The sequence below is a fragment of the Bidens hawaiensis genome, unplaced genomic scaffold (assembly GCF_021521415.1).
Source record: "Bidens hawaiensis isolate Kalapana, Puna unplaced genomic scaffold, B.hawaiensis_p1.1 tig00017612_1, whole genome shotgun sequence".
Classification (NCBI taxonomy): Eukaryota; Viridiplantae; Streptophyta; class Magnoliopsida; order Asterales; family Asteraceae; genus Bidens; species Bidens hawaiensis.
In genome coordinates this window covers 146,561-164,646 of record NW_027492666.1, presented here as the reverse complement: position 1 = coordinate 164,646, position 18,086 = coordinate 146,561, and the positions used below count along the sequence as shown (strand labels likewise).

At 39.4% G+C, this 18,086-nt stretch overlaps 1 pseudogene across 1 annotated transcript in view; it reads right to left on the bottom strand.

The window, feature by feature from the left end:
• LOC143554348 (putative LRR receptor-like serine/threonine-protein kinase At1g56130) overlaps window positions 1–4,120 on the bottom strand; it is a 31,883-nt pseudogene extending 27,763 nt beyond the window's left edge. Inside the window, exon 1 of the transcript XR_013138998.1 lies at window positions 3,933–4,120. The product of XR_013138998.1 is annotated as a putative LRR receptor-like serine/threonine-protein kinase At1g56130 (transcript). The remainder of the gene's footprint in view (window positions 1–3,932) is intronic.
• Between the last annotated feature and the right edge of the window lie 13,966 nt (window positions 4,121–18,086).

Below are 18,086 nucleotides of genomic sequence, written 5' to 3'. Positions count from 1 at the left end.
GTAACCGCCGGCTCCGTGAAAGATGCTGTAAAAATTGCACTCACGGCCGGCGGAGACACCTTCTCAGCTGGAACAGCCTTAGGAAGGCTGGAACCAACGGAAGCAGGCGCAGACGCCTGGGTCGACGCCTCGGGAAGGCTGACCGAGCCTTCCCTCATTGGCGGAGGAATACTTGCTCCAACTCCACCCTGGAATGCGTCAACATCCACACCTGCACAAGCAAAAGTGTTAGAAAAATTTATTTGAAACAACAAATCTAGACAAGAATTATGGGGGCACTTACGGGGTTTCTTGAGCTTGAACGTACGGACGAGCGGGGGCGAACCCGATGGAGCCGGCCTCTTGACACCGGTAACCGTCGTCGTCGCTACAGCCTCCGGAGCGGTGGTCTCCTCACCACCGGGCTCCCCCGCCACCTCTGCACTATCTGACTCCGAGTCAGATAGGACTACCGGGTCGGCCGTAGAGGCCACCTTCTCCTTGCCTTTCCCGACGGCAGCCTTTTTCTTCCGCACCAGTGGAGGACCTTCTGCGGATTCCTCAGAAGAAGAAATGTCAACTCCAGCAGCAGGCACAGCATTGAGAGGTTCAGGGTAGAAGATAGGCTTACCTGGCCGTCGGTGGCTCAGGATCTCTTGGCCTGGCGGGTAAACCTCCACGAACCGACCCGCGGTCTGCTCTAAGATGGGCAACTCGTTCTCGTCCAGAGCACGAGTACCCATCCGCGCGGGACCATCTTCCTCCCGCGGGTTCAGGAGCGACTGAAGATCGTTCCCCTCTGAAATCAACAAGAAAGTTAGAAAAAATCGAAGTCAGCAAAATGAAACAAGACGTACCATAAGGGACAGAGTTCGAACCATATTCAAGGACGATCGGAACCTTATCCGCATTCGCCGCCTTCCACACCCGGCTCATCCCCAGCATCACCATCGCCGACTCCGGAAAACGGAAAACCGGGGAATGGACCCGGGATATCTTCGAGAACCATTCCGCCTCCTCGTAGTTGAGGGCGGGAAGGTTCGGAAGCGCCTGGCCATTCTTGAACTTCATGGCGATGGGGATGGCGCGAGCGGATATGAAGAAGAACTCTCTTCTCCACGAGCGAAGACTCCGCTCGGTGGTACAAATCTTTAAACCCTTGATACGGGTTGTAAGAGTGTACCACCCCTGGATGCACCTCCAAGTGTAGAAGGTCATCAGACGGTCAACGAGGGGCTCAAGGCCCAGTATCCGGCACACCCACTCAAAGTGCCGGACCTTGGCAATGGCCATGGGGTGCACCTCTGTCAGGTGCACACCGTGCCTCTCCAGAACACGGTACACAAACTTTATCAACGGAAACCTAAGGTTTCCGTAGACAAAGAATGCAGCATAAACCCCGATCTTGCCACTAGGGGCATCGTACACAGTATGGTGGGGTTCAGGAAACTCAGGCTCGAGAGACTCGAGCATGAACTTCCTGACGATATACTGGTACAGATCGACAGGAAGAGAGCACTGGCATTCGCCAGCAGTCTTCTGGTCATCAGCATCATGAGAAGGCATAGTGGAAGAAAGATGAAAAGAGATTTCAGGGTAATGCTTTACTGAACAGAAAAATTCACCGGAAATTACTTGAGAAGAAGAGATGAAAGTGAAAAGTGTGAATTGCAAATAACCCTCTCCCCCTTTATATACTAATCGCAATTAATGCGGTGAATTTAATGCGAAGGAGAGAGAAATCGAAGGTGCAATGAAACTATGACACGTGGCAAAAAGCAGACTGGCAACAGCTGTTGACAGGACGTGTGCCAGTAATTTCGCGGCCACGCGCCCGAAAAATCGCGCCCACGCGCCTGAAAAAGCGTCTGGAATGACCATATAATGTCACGTCACCATAACTTCCTGCACGTCCTGACAGTCAGAAGAAACCGTCGCGCGACGTTTCAGAGGTTTGGACTGTTCCTATCTTTCCACCAACCTTTCGAATTTCAAAATTCAAAATTTAAAAAGAAGCGGGAAAATACCCCCTTACCTTGGCAAACAAGTAACCATAAGACGGATGCGGGTACAGTGTTAAGGCAAAACCCTTCACATACCTAGCACCCGCAGGGAATTGAAGCCAAGAAAACCTTGGCGAACAAGTAACCATAAGACAGATGCGGGTACAGTGTAAAGGCAAAACCCTTCACATACCTAGCACCCGCAGGGAATTGAAGCCAAGAAAACCTTGGCGAACAAGTAACCATAAGACGGATGCGGGTACAGTGTTAAGGCAAAACCCTTCACATACCTAGCACCCGCAGGGAATTGAAGCCAAGTACCTCGGCAACCAAGTAACTATAAGACAGGTGCGGGTACAGTGTAAAGGCAAAACCCTTCACATACCTAGCACCCGCAGGGAATTGACGCCAGGAATACCTTGGAAGTAAAGTAACCGTAAGACGAGCGCAGGTACAGTGTTAAGGCAAAACCCTTCACATACCTAGCGCTCCGCTGGGAATTGAAACCAAGAAGGATCTTCTGGGCAATGCTTGCGGAAAAGGAAATAACATCCCCGCATAGCGGAAACGTCGAGAACTACGTTGTTTAAAGCTCCAGGATGGAATTGGTGGTTTTAACATAATTGATCACTATGTTCAAAACTACCAAAACCTCATGGAGAATCCACACAACTGGGACTCAATGCTCCTGACTTGCGAGGAGGTTACAGACCTACCCGCATCATACCCAAAGACCAAGCAGGAAACTCGGGCATTTCTGCAAGTGACAAGGACTTCCCGTGGAAAACCTTACAAAACCCTTTTCAAAACCCCTTTTAAGTCCAAAAGTTCACCTCACTTTATTAAACACGCATGAGAAGAACATTGGACTGGGGGGACTTGAAGAGGTAGGTCCCAGCAGAGCCCAGTTGGACCCGCAAGACTCACCTTAAACAGGGACGTCTGCGCAGAGACCAACTGGATCCGCAGGACCAACCATGCTCAGAGAAGTGACGTCCTTACGCGCAGTATGCAAGCTGGTCCCGCAGGAAATGCCTCCCATGGTGAAGGACTCCGCCTGTTCCCGCAGCCTCGGATACAAGCCATGAGTGAAGGCCACCCGCGCAGCATGGCTACACGCACTAGGCACTTAACTCTCCCCAGTGTCACCTGAAGGAATGAGCAAAGGCGGGAGGGGGAAAACTCCCGCCTAAATGAGCCAGTCCGTATGATGGAGGATCTTTTGTGTGATACCTGACGAGGTACAGACAAAAGATCTGACCAAGAATGCGACAGCTCACTGACAGCAGCATGGCAGACAGCACGCCACAGCACTGTGACCAATAGCCGCCGCCTACCCACCAACTCCTGCCATACCACGTGCCTAGCCTGTTGTTGGCAGAAGAGGAAGAGTGCACGACACGCCTGCTCTGTGTCAGCCGCTACCTATCCACCACTCACAGGCAGGGCACGTGCATAGGTTACAGTTGGTAGCGTGTTGGGCCGGCTAAACCCCTTGGAAACCTACCTTCGGCTATAAATACCCCAAATGGTATGATCATCTCATCTTATCATATTATCATCATATATACCTGATATCTGCTCTAGCAATCTCTTAATATACTTTTATATTTAAAGAGCAATCTAGTCTGATTCTCACACCGGAGGGTGGTCACAAGGAGGAACCCCCCCCTTCTCAGTGACGAGCTCACGGTGTCTGTTTTGCAGGTTATCAGAAGAACCATCTCCCAAGGGTCTAACCCCTCGTGGGAAACAGCTCTCCAACCCCTAGGTTACCAGTAATCGGTCGGGGTTCGACTGGTGTTTCTTCACTCGATACATGAGCTTAACAAGTTAGGTGTTCAGATAAGAGGGAAGGATCAACAGAAATGATTATCAGCCATGGAGAATAGGAGATCATTAATTATAATTGCACACACGAATAGAAAATAAAGAGTATAATAACTAAACCTTCAGCTAGATCGGTTCGGTTTTGAGCTTGAGCCACAGTGGCCATGATCATGATCCACAACCACAACCATGACCATAACGCCACCTTAGAAACCATTAGCTTGATTTTGCCGTCACTGCCACCGCGTTCCATATTACAAAATGATCAACTATGACCACTTTAACAGCTCTATAATATGAAATTAGATATAAGTGTGGAAGCAGATAATTTTATTTAATAATCTACTTGGTGTTGAGGGTTGACAACAGCTTTACAATTCAAATATTTCCATCTTCTATTATTGGCACATATTATCTACACCAAGATTGGTGTACTAATTGTATTATTATTATAAAACATACACTTTCTTAATACTTTATATAAAAATCTTCAAAGCATGATGAATTGACATGGATAGGCTATTTGAAAAGGTCAATATGTCACTTTTCGATATTCAATATTAGGCTAAGAATTTCAATTGTTGGAGAGAGGTGTCCTTGTATGACATATTGATGATTTCATGCCTAATTTCTGATTGGTGATAGGGGTCCTTGTTGGCCTGTTGGGTATGAAAAATTGACCATTGACCCATGCCTAATAATTATTCGTTTGTTCTTTTGGTTACTTGTATCGGTCGCAAACTGACTTGTGACCATCCAGTATTACCATAGACTGTCGTTTTTAAAAAAAATTAGTTTACTTTTTTCTAATTATTCTTTTATGTACGGCTAACTCACACTACATTAAATCTAGATACTCGTTCACCATGTGATTGGCGTCCTCAACTAGGAGAAGAGGGAGATCATTTTAATATACTTTGATACTGCTTATAGTTTTGGTGAATGGGTTAAGAACGTCCTTTAAAAGAGAGATAAAGAGATGTGGGAGGGTAAGAGAGGGAACGTACGACGGTATCATGACTTTTGGAGAACGAAAGTATGTGTTTTCTATAGATGGACAAGCTGACGTGGAGCCTTCTTTCACTGTTGATGTTATGTGGTTGAACCGAACAAATCTCTTGATTATAATGGTTCCACGAGATACACGTTACAAGTTTCAACGATGTCTCCGCTTCAAAATTATGCACATGTATCTAATTGTTGTGTTACATTATAGATTTTAGACCACATTTAATGAATGTATAAAATGATATTATTGTGATTTAGTATATAAGTCATGAAAGAAAATCAAGTTTTCATATTGCTATACTAAATTTCTCACGCTTCTTTTTCTAATTATAAAATCATTCAATTTTCATTATTATATAATCGTGAAATTTTCTAATTTTACAAAGCCGCTAAAGTTTCATTATTGTTTGATTGTTGTAAAACTTTCAATAAGTGTTTAAATTGTATGACCAAAATGGAATGACTATGAAATTTTATTTTTATTATTATTATTATTATTATTTAATGCTACCTTTTTTTCTCACAATTACCTCATGCTTCGTACTTAGACCAAGCGTACTCCAGCCAAGTTGTGGCGTTTTGGAGTGGAAACGTCGGGGGCACACCCCGCCCCCCTTCCCGGCTTTTTGGCTTGGAGTTTTGGGCCAAGCGTTTTCTACAAAACGTTATAATGGCACGAATTTTGATAAAATTGTGTGTGGGGAGGGGAGAGAGATGAACATATGTTATTATTGTAGGAGAGTTGTGGCGTATTGCCCATTAAGCCACTTTTTGCAAAACTTTCCATTGATGACGGGGATGCCAATGGCGCAAAATGCCCAAGGGTGAGACGTTTTGACTACACATTATAAATTGAAAAACATATTACTTAAACAGTGAAAGTAACCGAGTTTTATTTCGTTTATGTCACTTACTTTACAAGAAAGTCTAATTAAGTAAGATAAACTTAAATGTTTTTTTAGATAAAAACTAGAGTCGGCGCGTTGCGCCGACGGGTTGGTAAAACCGGGTTGTGATAAAATCCAAGCATTGAAGCGGTAAGTCGACACAAATTCGGTCGGATTTCAGTTTCGTACATTATATTTAAAAAAAACACATATAAAATAACTAAAAAACAAAAAAGAAAACCAAAAAAATTTGTATGAAGAATGAAGTTCTCCAAGTAGTAGTAATAATAATAATAATATTAATAATAATACCAAGAAATTTGGCTTCATTTGTAGCTTGTACTTTTTTTTGAAAGTTAAACTTCATTCAAAACAAAAAAGCGAAGTCCTCAGAAAAAGGACCACACACACCACAAATTACAACATATACAACGGGTTTTTAACCCAATCGTTCCACACAATCCTATTGTACTTAGATCTATACTTTAACCAAATGAAAGTCATAGACTTAACCAAAACCACCTTGTTCCGCTCTTTCGAGATAGCCCAGCTAGTGGCCCAAAAAATCCCACCGATGATCTTCTTTTCATTCGCATAACTAGAACTCGAGTTTGGCCATTTAAGAACCGAATCATAGTCAGCGAAAGAAGCAACACCCATCTTGCACCAGCTCCAAACCAACAACCATACCCCAGAGGCTACGAAACAGCTGAAAAAAACATGACTTATCGACTCGTCAGCTGAATTACACATCGGACAAATAGCGCTAGGCAGGACGACGTTTCTCCTGATCAGTTCAACTCGTGTTGAGACTCTACCTTTATCTATTCTCCACACCAGCGTATTAACCTTGATCGGGACCCAATTAAACCATCGAAAAACGTGACTGGAACAAACGACTGGGTATTGTCGAATGGAGTCTTTAACCGTAGCCACCGAGAACTCCACTGCAGGTTTTTTATCCCAAATCCACCTGTCTTTGTTGTCGACTATTCCAACCTGAGATAACATATACAATACATCTTGTTTTTCCGAAATACCTTCAACTGTATGAACATTCGAAGACCAGCTAGCCGACATCTGATATTGAATCCCATCGCGCACCACCCGGGAGCTGACTGAACAATCCTTGTCTTTTTCCAAAGAAAATAGAGTTGGCCATCTAATAAATAAGGGTGTTTCGCCAAACCAAACGTTCTTCCAGAAGCTGATTCGTTCCCCATTACCCAGATTACAAGTAATCAAACTAGAGATAGGCTGACTATTAATACGAAACTTCTCCAATAAATTTACAATTGCCTTCCAAGCACCCGGCAAAGATCTCTTGACCGGTAAAAAAGACCACTTACTCCGGCCTCCATGGATACTAATCACCAGTTTTCTCCACAACCCTTCATAACTAGATTTGAATCTCCAAGCCCATTTGACCAATAAAGCCACGTTAACGTCACACAGCTTAGAAATGCCCAACCCACCATATTTCTTGGGCCTCGTAACCACTTCCCAAGAGACCCAATGAATACCTTTACTAACTTTATTCCCAACCCACAAGAATTTTTTCATCAATCTTTCGATTTCTTCCATTACCTCCTTTGGGGCTTTGAATAGAGAAAAGTAATAAACCGGAAGGCTAGCTAGAACCGATTTAATCAACGTCAGACGCTCACCCATAGATAACAACTTCGCCTTCCATGATAAAAGTCTACTTTTCACCGTATCTATGACCGATCCCCAATGAGCCGATCTATTCATATTCGCACCAATTTTTATACCAAGGTAAATGAAAGGTAAATCGCCTACCTTACATCCCAACACCTCGGCCATGGAGGCCACTTCCGAGGAGGACACCCCCAACCCAAAATATGGGATTTTTGAACATTAATTTTCAATCCAGAAATCATATGGAAAATACGCAACAACCGGTTGGTCATTGTGATATTATTAGGGGACCACGAACCCATTAATAAAGCATCATCCGCATACAACATATGGGAAATACACGGACCCCCCTGTTCATTTTAATCCCCTCAATATCTCCCAAGAAACAAGCCCTTGTAATCAAATTAGCCAAACCCTCTATCACAATAAGAAACAAAAAGGGAGATAGAGGATCGCCCTGTCTAAGCCCTTTTTGACAGTTGAACTCAAACGTAGGCGATCCATTCACCAAAACCGCAGAACGAGCAGAATGAACAATACCTCTAATCCACAAGCACCATTTGTCCGGAAACCCCATCTGAGCCATAATGGACACTAGAAAATCCCAGTTCACGTTGTCATACGCCTTTTCAAAATCGATCTTCAAAAAGAAAGCCTTCTTATCATACTTCTTGATCCACCCAATCAACTCGTTAAGAACCAGGGGCCCATCCAAGATAAATCGCTCCTTAAGAAAAGCGGATTGCGACTCGGAAATCACATCCCCCATGACATTTTTAATCCTAGCAGCTATCACCTTAGAGATCACTTTATTAATAACCCCCACAAGATTTATAGGTCGATAATCTTTCAACCCCATAGGCGTTTTATTGTTTGCTATAAGAGTAATATAAGACAAGCTGCATTCTTTACTAATGTAGCCCATATCATGAAATTCTTCAAAAAGCCTCAAAAAATCCTCCTCCATCAACGACCAAAAGTGTTTAATAAAATGAAAATTAAACCCATCTGGACCAGGCGCCTTTTCAGAACCACAATCCAATACGGCTTCCTTAATTTCTTCCTTAGAAAAAGGGGCGACCAAATCTTCTATCTTCTCAACGGGAACCTGCTTCAAATTATCACAAATAAAAGCCGGTCTCCTAAAGTTAGTCTCACGAAAAATCTCTCTATAAAAGCGAAGAACTTCTCGTTTGACTAACGGAGGTTTAGAAATCCAATCCCCATTAACCAAGACCCCCGGAATATCATTAGACGCTTTCCTACCGTTGATACAACGATAAAAATAAGCCGGGTTTTCATCCCCCAATGACGCCCAATTCACCCGAGATTTCTGTTTTAGGTCCTTATTCTTCAAAAAAAACCATTCTATCCAACTCTTTCTTGCTTTCCTACCAGACCCACAACTCATCTTCCTCAAGATCACGAGACTCCATAATCAGCTCTAACCGCCTAATATCATTTTTTAAGCATTCTAACTCCGCCCCTTCTTTTTTAGATAATGACCTCCACCAACTCTTATGATCCAATTTAACCGCCATATATTTTTAGAGATCACTATATCTGCCGGCCCTACAAACGAAACCTTATTCCATGCGTCTCGAACAATATCTTCACAACCTTCCCGATCAAGCCACGAGTTGAACCACTTGAACGGTTTAGCCCCATAATTCGAATCACTAACAGTTAATAATAGAGGGCTGTGGTCAGACAACTCCCTTGGTAACGCTCTAAGACAAGCTCCATGCCATTTATTAAAAAAATCCTGGCACACCAACATACGATCTATTTTGCTCATCTTCGCTTCCTTACCATAACCTGTCATAAAAGTGAATCTACTTCCCTGCATATTAAATTCTTGTAAACAAGCCTCGTCAATAAAACTATTAAAATCTCGAGCAGCCCTGTTGTTGAATTTTGAATTTTTTCTTTCACAATCCCATCTAACCGAATTAAAGTCACCTATAAAAATCCACATCCCCAAAATCCCTTGCATATCAGCCAAGAGACGCTCCCACTGCGCTCTTTTTTCCCCCACCTTCTGCGGAGCGTAGACATTAACCACATTCAACACAGACCCATCTTCAACCAAATTGCCAGTCGTCACTATGAAATTTTGATCCAAGGTAGTTTTAATTTTTTAAAATTCCTAGGATTCAAAACGCTAATTAAACCACCAGATTTCCCCCTTGCCCCAACAACATCAACATCACAAACCCTATTTCCCCAAATCGAAGAAAAATCGAAGTTAACAGGATCGACAAGAAGAGTTTATTGGATACCCAAAAAATCAACTTTGAACTTTGAAATCAACCCTTTACACCAAGGAGCTTTCCCAACCGCCCCTACCCCTCTAATATTCAATGATAAAAAATTCATCGCTTATCGAACTGTAAACCTTCACCTTCAATTGTGTTTGAAACCAACTGATCAAAGCCCTGTAGATCGACACCAAGCCGACCACCAAACTCCTTAGTAACTTCCATTTCTTTATCCTTTGATTCCGCTTCCGAATTTGATTTCGTAGATGTATCTACAGCGACACCCGGGTCTTCAGTTTCATTCTCCTCAGGCAATTCTTCATTCTCGACCATCAATGCTTGAAAAGAATTAGAAGTGTGGATTGGGCCCATACCCCTTGTTTTTAAAACATTTACATCGTGGCCCAATATAAAAGGATTTAAGTTAAATGGATCATCATCAGACAGCCCATCATTCTTGAAACCCTTAGTGGGCCTATCGTTGCTGCTAGAATAGTGCCCCCCAGATTCACAGCCCACTTCAACACATTTTTGTTTGGACTTTTTCCTTTTTAGCACATTGACCGAGTTCTCCACCCCATAATTATGGCAATGATTGCCACCGTCAATACCATAATCAATACCCAAAACCCCTTGACCAATGATAGGACTATGATTGTCCTCATCAGTGTCGTTGGAAGTCAATCCCATGTCTTCAGCTATCTCTCTCATGTTATCATTAATCTTATCATTAACTACTTCCTCAAAATCCTCCCTTTCCAAAACAGGTTCCATCACCGGAGAACACATCGGATCCACAACCGGATCATCTTCCTGATCGACTACATTCATCGGAACACCGGACCACACACCATCGGCATCATTAACGAAATCAGATATCCAATCTTTGTCGTCTTCCTCAATCCAAATTTTAAACGTTTTACCGCGCCATTTTAAATAAACTACCTCTTAGACTCGAGCTCCATGACTAAGTACAACACCAATGTAATGAAACGACGAGTCCAACTCCAGCCTATCCAGCAACGGTTTCTTGACCACCGCTCCAAAAAAGCTCCCAATGTTATCGAGAACCCTATCGTCTACCATGCACAACGGAATCCCCGCCACCTTCAACCATGCAAAACGTTCAAAGGGCACCACTTGACCTTCCCAAACAGCCACGGAACTAAACAAATCAGATCTACCGGTCATTTCATCTCTGGCCATGTTTGCATGCTCCTTCGACCGGAAATAGATCAGCGCCATCAACCCACCCAGGCATCACACCAATCCTTCCTGTAGCCCCATCTCATTCAACAACCACCTAATATTCTTAAGGACCTCTAAAGAGCAGAGTTTAACAACTAACGATCTCCCATGCAGATTCTCAAAAGCACAAATGGAATCGTCAATATCAATCGTTTTCCCTTTAGATGCCCCAGAAAACGCCTCCTTAAACGACATGGTATTAGCAGCAAAAACATTCTGATTCCTGTTCCCTTCATCCGTACAAAGCTGAATATTCGTCCCGGCATTCTTGGAAGGACGAGAAGATCGTTGCTCATTTACTTCTCCTTCCTCCAAGACGAATCTTGCTACGTTAACTTTCAGTTTGAATTCTCCCAACCGAATGGAAGATAGAACCTTCTCCATCTCACGACGATCCTTGACATCCAATAAAGAGACAAATGCGAACCGTTTCCCCTCCCAGTTCCTTTTTCTCGCCACATAAATATCAAAGATCGACCCAAAATTCCTTACCTCCTTAGCCAAATCAGCGCCACTGCATCTGTCTGGGAGATTTGAAACGAAAAACTTGGTTATTCTAGCTGATATCTCCACCGGAATAGGTTTCCGGCGAGAGCCCATAGAGAGAGTTTTGACGTATACTTTTGACTTTTTTTGTAGCTTGTACTTGTATGACTTAAATGTTAAAATGACTTTCACAAAAACAAAACAAAACTAATAAAATATTTTAAAAAAATCTTTTATGACATCAAACTTCTTAATTATACTATATAGATAATTATTAATATCAATGAAATATTTGTTTAGTTATTGTGATGTTGTATTCCCTCTCAGTGTTATTATTCTATGATATACAATTAAGCTACTTGTAAAATATATTTTTCTTAAACAAAAGAGTTATCAAATTGGATGATGGTTAGGAAAACCTAATCAAACATTGAACTATATGAATAAAAGTAGGTTTTTTAACCACTCGACCCAAGTGATAGTCATTTTGTTGTTCCTATATTAGCTATCCTAAGAAAAGTATAGTTTAGCAATCGACTCAAAATAAGCATCCTCTTCATGTCACTAGCTTGAAATATTGTCTCATTTCTCGTCTTCTAAATAACTCGTCAACTCGTGAAAATAACAACCTCAATAACCTCTTTCTTTGTCTTTCTCACCCTAATCGAATTGATGCACTTTTCAAAATCAACTAGTTTCATAATCATAGGAGCCAAACCTCAATAACCTCTTGTATCAATTTATTTACATAGATTTTATTAATATTAGTCCAACCATTATATCGATCGATTACTACGTAAGTATATGCTCACACAGGTATGTATGCTCAATATGTTTAGAATTGTTATTTTGAATGTTTCTGATAGCAAAACCGTTCGCAATTGAGACGAGAGACATGTTGAGGAATATAAGAACTGCATCCACTTGTTATACCTTTTATATGTTATCGAACGAGTGCACCTTCTTGTAATATACAGAAGTAGCTAGGTGCAACTGATATTAAACTATTAATTTGATTCTTAAAATGATGGTAAACACTACAAGTAGGTTATATAAAATTCAGTAACAACCCTTGCGTGATTATGAGTGAATCATGTGATTAACATATCTAATAATTGGTCAATATGAGTGATCCAACTTGGTAGGATCAGGGCTAGTTGGCTGAATAGGCAGCCATGGCCCATGGATCCAAACTTCCACGCAACGACCGATTGTCTATTTACTAAAAGGTCCCTACAATCATCACCTATAAAAGGGGATACAATACTCAAAAGTCAAAATTTGATGGGGTAAAACTGTAAAAGTATAACTTTTTACCACAGCTAGTTAACATTTTAACATCAATTACAAGTTACTATCGTGCACACACTAGCGAAACTAGGAATTTATTTCACAAACAATAAGTTTTGATGTTACGATGTCTATCAACATGATTTACATAATTTTCAAGGTCGAATGGAACTCGAACGTAAATTATTATGTAGACTCGAACCTTCTAACATCTAGTATTAAATATCTCATATTCTCATGATTTACAGATTTTGAGTCATGATTAACATCTAACAATATGTTATCAACTAAATAATGACAGGGTAAGTAAAAACCTTTAATTCTTGTAATGGAGTCGATTAGTGGCGCAACTTGGACATATGGGCAGGGAGCGGGCTCAAATTTTCAGACAAAAAAGGGTGGGTTGGGGGGGGGGGGGGTGGCCCAAGGTATCCTTCGCCCCTTGAGTCGATAGAAGCATAAATTGTGCAAACTGGACAAAGGGTTTGTAGTTTGAAGCGCCGAAATTACCGGTTTGTACCGTTGTATCGGTTTAAGCCCAATAAAGAAGTTTGGGGTTAGACTTTAACCAAAGACTTTTAGCAGCCCATTCATGAATCATGTACCTCCAAATTTTAAGTTTTAAACCAATGACCTTCGATCAATTTATCATCGACCTTCAATCAACGAATCGAATTGATGCCAGTATTATCGTTGAGCAACTTTTAGATTATTTTTTTATTATGGATTTAGGGAAATTCTTAGTATTTAGACAATTTTTAGTTATTTCAATAAAAAAAATAATTGGGTTACTTTTGGATTATTTTTATTATAGAATCATATACTTTTCGATTAATTTTTAGTTAAAGTTGTATTCTCATCAAATTATAGATTAAGTAGCCAAACAATTGAATTCTATGTCCAACGCGGTACGTATGGTTAAAAAACAGTTTTTAAAACATACATATTAGTGGGTGTCAATTTATGCAATAAATTTCAACCACTTATTGTGGAATAATATGATGTTAAGTTGCTATCAGTTTATGCTTATATTAGTTTCAATAATGTTTTGAATTATGTTGTTTAAAATTTCAGGAAGAAAAATAATCGGGAAAGAACTTTATAACTATATTGTAAGTAAGCATGTAATAAAATCAAATGGTGTGAATAATCAAAGTTGTGCAAATTTAGTACCTACAAGTAGAAATAAAAATATTTAAAAGCATTTACTACTCAATTTGTTGAATTAACTTTTCTACCTAAAGTTCACACGATCACATATAAATTTGCATCTAACTTATGTATTTTATTAGTCGGACACATCAACCCTTAAATTATGTATATTAAAATTCCTATAGTAATATAGAACCGTTAACAAAAAGAAAAAAAAACTTTCAAAAAAGATAGCAGATGTATAATATAATAATAATAATAATAATTTAATGTTACGAAAAAACAGGTTAACCATTATACTACCAGACAATTTTGATTTTAGTTTCGACTAACTTTTTATATGGGTTGATGCAACATATGCACAACACATTGTCGAGACTTTAAACTACAATGTATCTAACTCAAGCCTTTGTCGAGTGCACAACGTGTTTAACACATACAACGGTGCACCTAACCTATGTGTCTACGTTATCAAATTTTTACATTTTTAGCTGGACGTATTTACCCATCCCTCGACCCAAATGATACAAGGGTCACATTCTTGTGGCATCTCACGCTTATTGGGCTATGTCAATTGTTTGTTTGAAACTTTGACTTTGGCTGACAATATTTACCTGTTCAGTTTTCTTATAAAATATTTGGTCTTTTTAATAAACGAATATGTGAATTATGAAAAATAAGCTTGGTCCGCAAAGCTAAAGTTTTTCTAGCCATCATAACACATAAATAAATGGTTAAGTCTAAGGGTATGTTTGGCAAGGAGCTTTTAGGAGCTTTTAAAAGCTTAAAGCTTTAAGCTTTTAAGAAAAAACTCATATTTAATAAAAAGCTTTGTTTAGTTGGAGTAGCTTCAAGCTTTTAGATAGGTAGAAAAAGCTTCATATTTATATATAAATATATATTATTAGTTTCAATGCCTCCTTTCAAAAACGTGTTTTGAATCATTCAAACACTTTAATAACAGTAACACCTTTACTTTTTAAGAGAGACAAAAATCCAAAACTTAATATGGTTGATAAAGAACATCACTTACAACAAAGTCAAGGGGTGTGTCATCGAATGTTGTTGGGTTGTACGGGGTTTTGGTATGCGGGTTACCATGTTAAATTATTCGACCCAACACTACCTATAATTTTATTCGTGTAAAAACCGCCAACCCTATTGAACCAACCTACACACACCTAAAACCATGTAACATGAACATGATCCGTTTAACCCATTTATCTAAAGGCCTCGAATGCGTCAACGGGTACTAAGCAAGTTGCTAACATGTACTCGGCTTAGTGGGTTGTAAAACATGTGTTAAAGGAGTTGTAAACAGGCGAGCGTGATTAAAAGGGTCAACAAGACCCGATTTGTTAGACATATCAACTCAAACATGACTCATTTATTAAATGACTACATATATGATAACTCACACCCTGAATATTTTCTAGTCGTATGAGAAGTTGTCTGCCCTAAGGGTGGTGGGAGTAGGTTTACCACCCCGATCAATACCGATGGGCATTCTCACTCCTCCCTACCCAATATCCTTCCTTCACCCCGAAATTTCACCCCACATAGATCAACTTCTTTGTTGGAGGTGAGAAGCGCTAAACATGTGCCGCATTGGCATGTTTTTCTTCAAGGCCGATGAGGGTGGGGTACGTGGTGTTCCCACTAGGACCGGGTGACACTGCCCACCACCCCGTGACCACTTCGTCCCCTCTTAACAATTATTGAATAAACTCCACTATAATTATCATTTAAAAACATATTAAAAAGAAGAAATGAAAAGTGAAAGTCAAAAGTTTATCGGTAAAACTTCATTAGATGACCAAGTTTTCTAAATTGTACGACCCCAATATACAGTTTAAACCAAAAGCCACCGAACCATTCCCAGGCCCCAGCCATGAGCCATGTCTCTACGACTCTACCCATACCATATATCTAATATAAGAAGAAAATTAAAAAAAAAAAAAAAACAAACAAAAACATAAAAGAAAAAAGAAGCAGCAAAATAACTTCTCCATCCTATGTCCTCTTTATTCCATGCTCTATTTTATGGAAAGTATTTATGGGTGTAACTGTATATAACACAACGTATTTACTTCTCCCAACTACCATCGTTTTCCTCCCCCACAAGGAATGTAGCTTTGGAGTTGATCAAGGAAGTCTTGGTCGATAGTTAGGACTATTGGTGTTATAATTGTGTAGCTTGTAGCTGAACTCATGCGATGCTACGACAGTCACAATTTTCAACTAGTTTACCAATCATTTTTTGATAAATTATAGGGATATTGATTTTTAATACTTTCAACTTTCACTCATTATTAGATAACACACCTAAGTAACGTTTTGTCTCCCACCACTCCACCAAGATGCTATTGTTGTTAAATCACATAACATTCACAAACAGTCAAGTTATTTCATGTGTACATTTTTAACTTAAATTTTACATGCACTTTCAAATACTTTATCATATTATTAGAAATTCCTAAACTGCCATTCAACACAAATCTTATGGTTAACAAATACATCAATGATAGAGTATATTAAAGTAGACAATAAAACCAGATAAACACAACAACAATTAGAAAAAATAATCCTTAAACCATTAATTTCTTTCAAAATCCATAAACAAAAAGTCAAATATACAATAAAGACATAAAAATGTCAAAAATATATATAAAAAAAAAAACAAACCGAATCATAACTTTACTAGATAAATGCATCCCATTAATTACTTAAACCCATCATACATTTAAGCAAGCGCAACTGCATATTAGGAGAACAACTTAATAATGATCTTGCTTTAGCTTGATTCTCCACCAAATAATTGAAAGCCAGTGGTAATCAGGTCCCAATGTGACATTTGTGACAAAATGATGTATACCTTATTCACTACGTAGCGAGTACACGATAAATCGGTTAATTCGTAGTGATTAAACGAGTAACCGATCGATACTGATTATGATCCGTATATATACTGAGGGATCATATATGAGTTATATATATATATATATATATATATATATATATATATATATATATATATATATATATATTATAGTGGCTAACATATTGATATTAAGGCCCCGGTACGTATAAAACCATTTTAACGAAAAAAGTTTCGTTTAACAATACGTTATGAGTTTAAACGCAATCATTAACATAAAAATGAGCATTGTAGCATCCGAAAAAGACTTATGGAACACTTATATGACATGTTTTAAGCAATCCGTGAAAATATTATAGGTTTTTACAACCTTTTAATGTTTTTATTATTTTGCAAAATTAAGCCGAAAAACATTCGTTTTTGCGCTGTTAATTAAACCCGAACTATTTTTCTCGCGAAAAATCGAACCCGAACTAAACTTGAAACCGAGAAAGAACTTTGAGCACGCAAAAAGAGGCATTAAATGATAAAAGAGGGGCCTAGAAAACCCCTCCCTTTTTGCGGCCACTAACCTTGGGGATTACCCCTAGATATTTGGGGTTTATGAATTGTTTATTACATGGCCATTTTCACACCAACATATCACAAAAAAATTCTGGCCATCTTATTTTTCGTATTCCAGGAAGAACACCATGTAAGAACTTGATTTGTTTTGTTTTTTTGTTGTTTTTTTTTGGATCATGTTTAAATCTCATTTAAACATAGAAATTTACGTCTTTATTAGTATTAAACATGTTTAACCATCCAAAAACCATAAAAATACCTAAAATTATGTTTTGGTGTTAAATATGTTTACAAGTCAGAACCATATGGATTTTTGACCAAAAACAAGGATTAGAATGTTAATATAATGTTTTTACCGTTTAGAAGCTCGGTTTGAAACTCTAATCGAAACCCTAATTAACAAGGCTGGACTATGTATTATTTATGCTTGGTTTTGTGTTATATGATATGTAGATAGAAAGCTTAACCGATCGAAAAACCGACAAGGTATTGCTGGTTTAATCGTTTAGGGGTTGTTTGTGCTTCGATTGTGACATGCTTATTTTTTGTAAGGCCCCGTTACCGGTGCCCTACATTGGGTGTTGTATTTACTCATGAACGCAGTTCTAAATATCAGAGTTAATTAAATCTTTACGCGGAATATAAAACTTCAACCATAAAACATTACATAACTTTCAAATCTTGTCTTATCAAACATTCATAGTCATTTAAAAACAAAACATAGTCTTTAAAACATCATAACATTCCCTTGAGACGCCAGTGTCTTCAATTCGATGCCATGTGTCCTCATCAAGCGAACTGCCTCAATCTACTCACCTGCGTGCATACTAAAAGTCAGCTA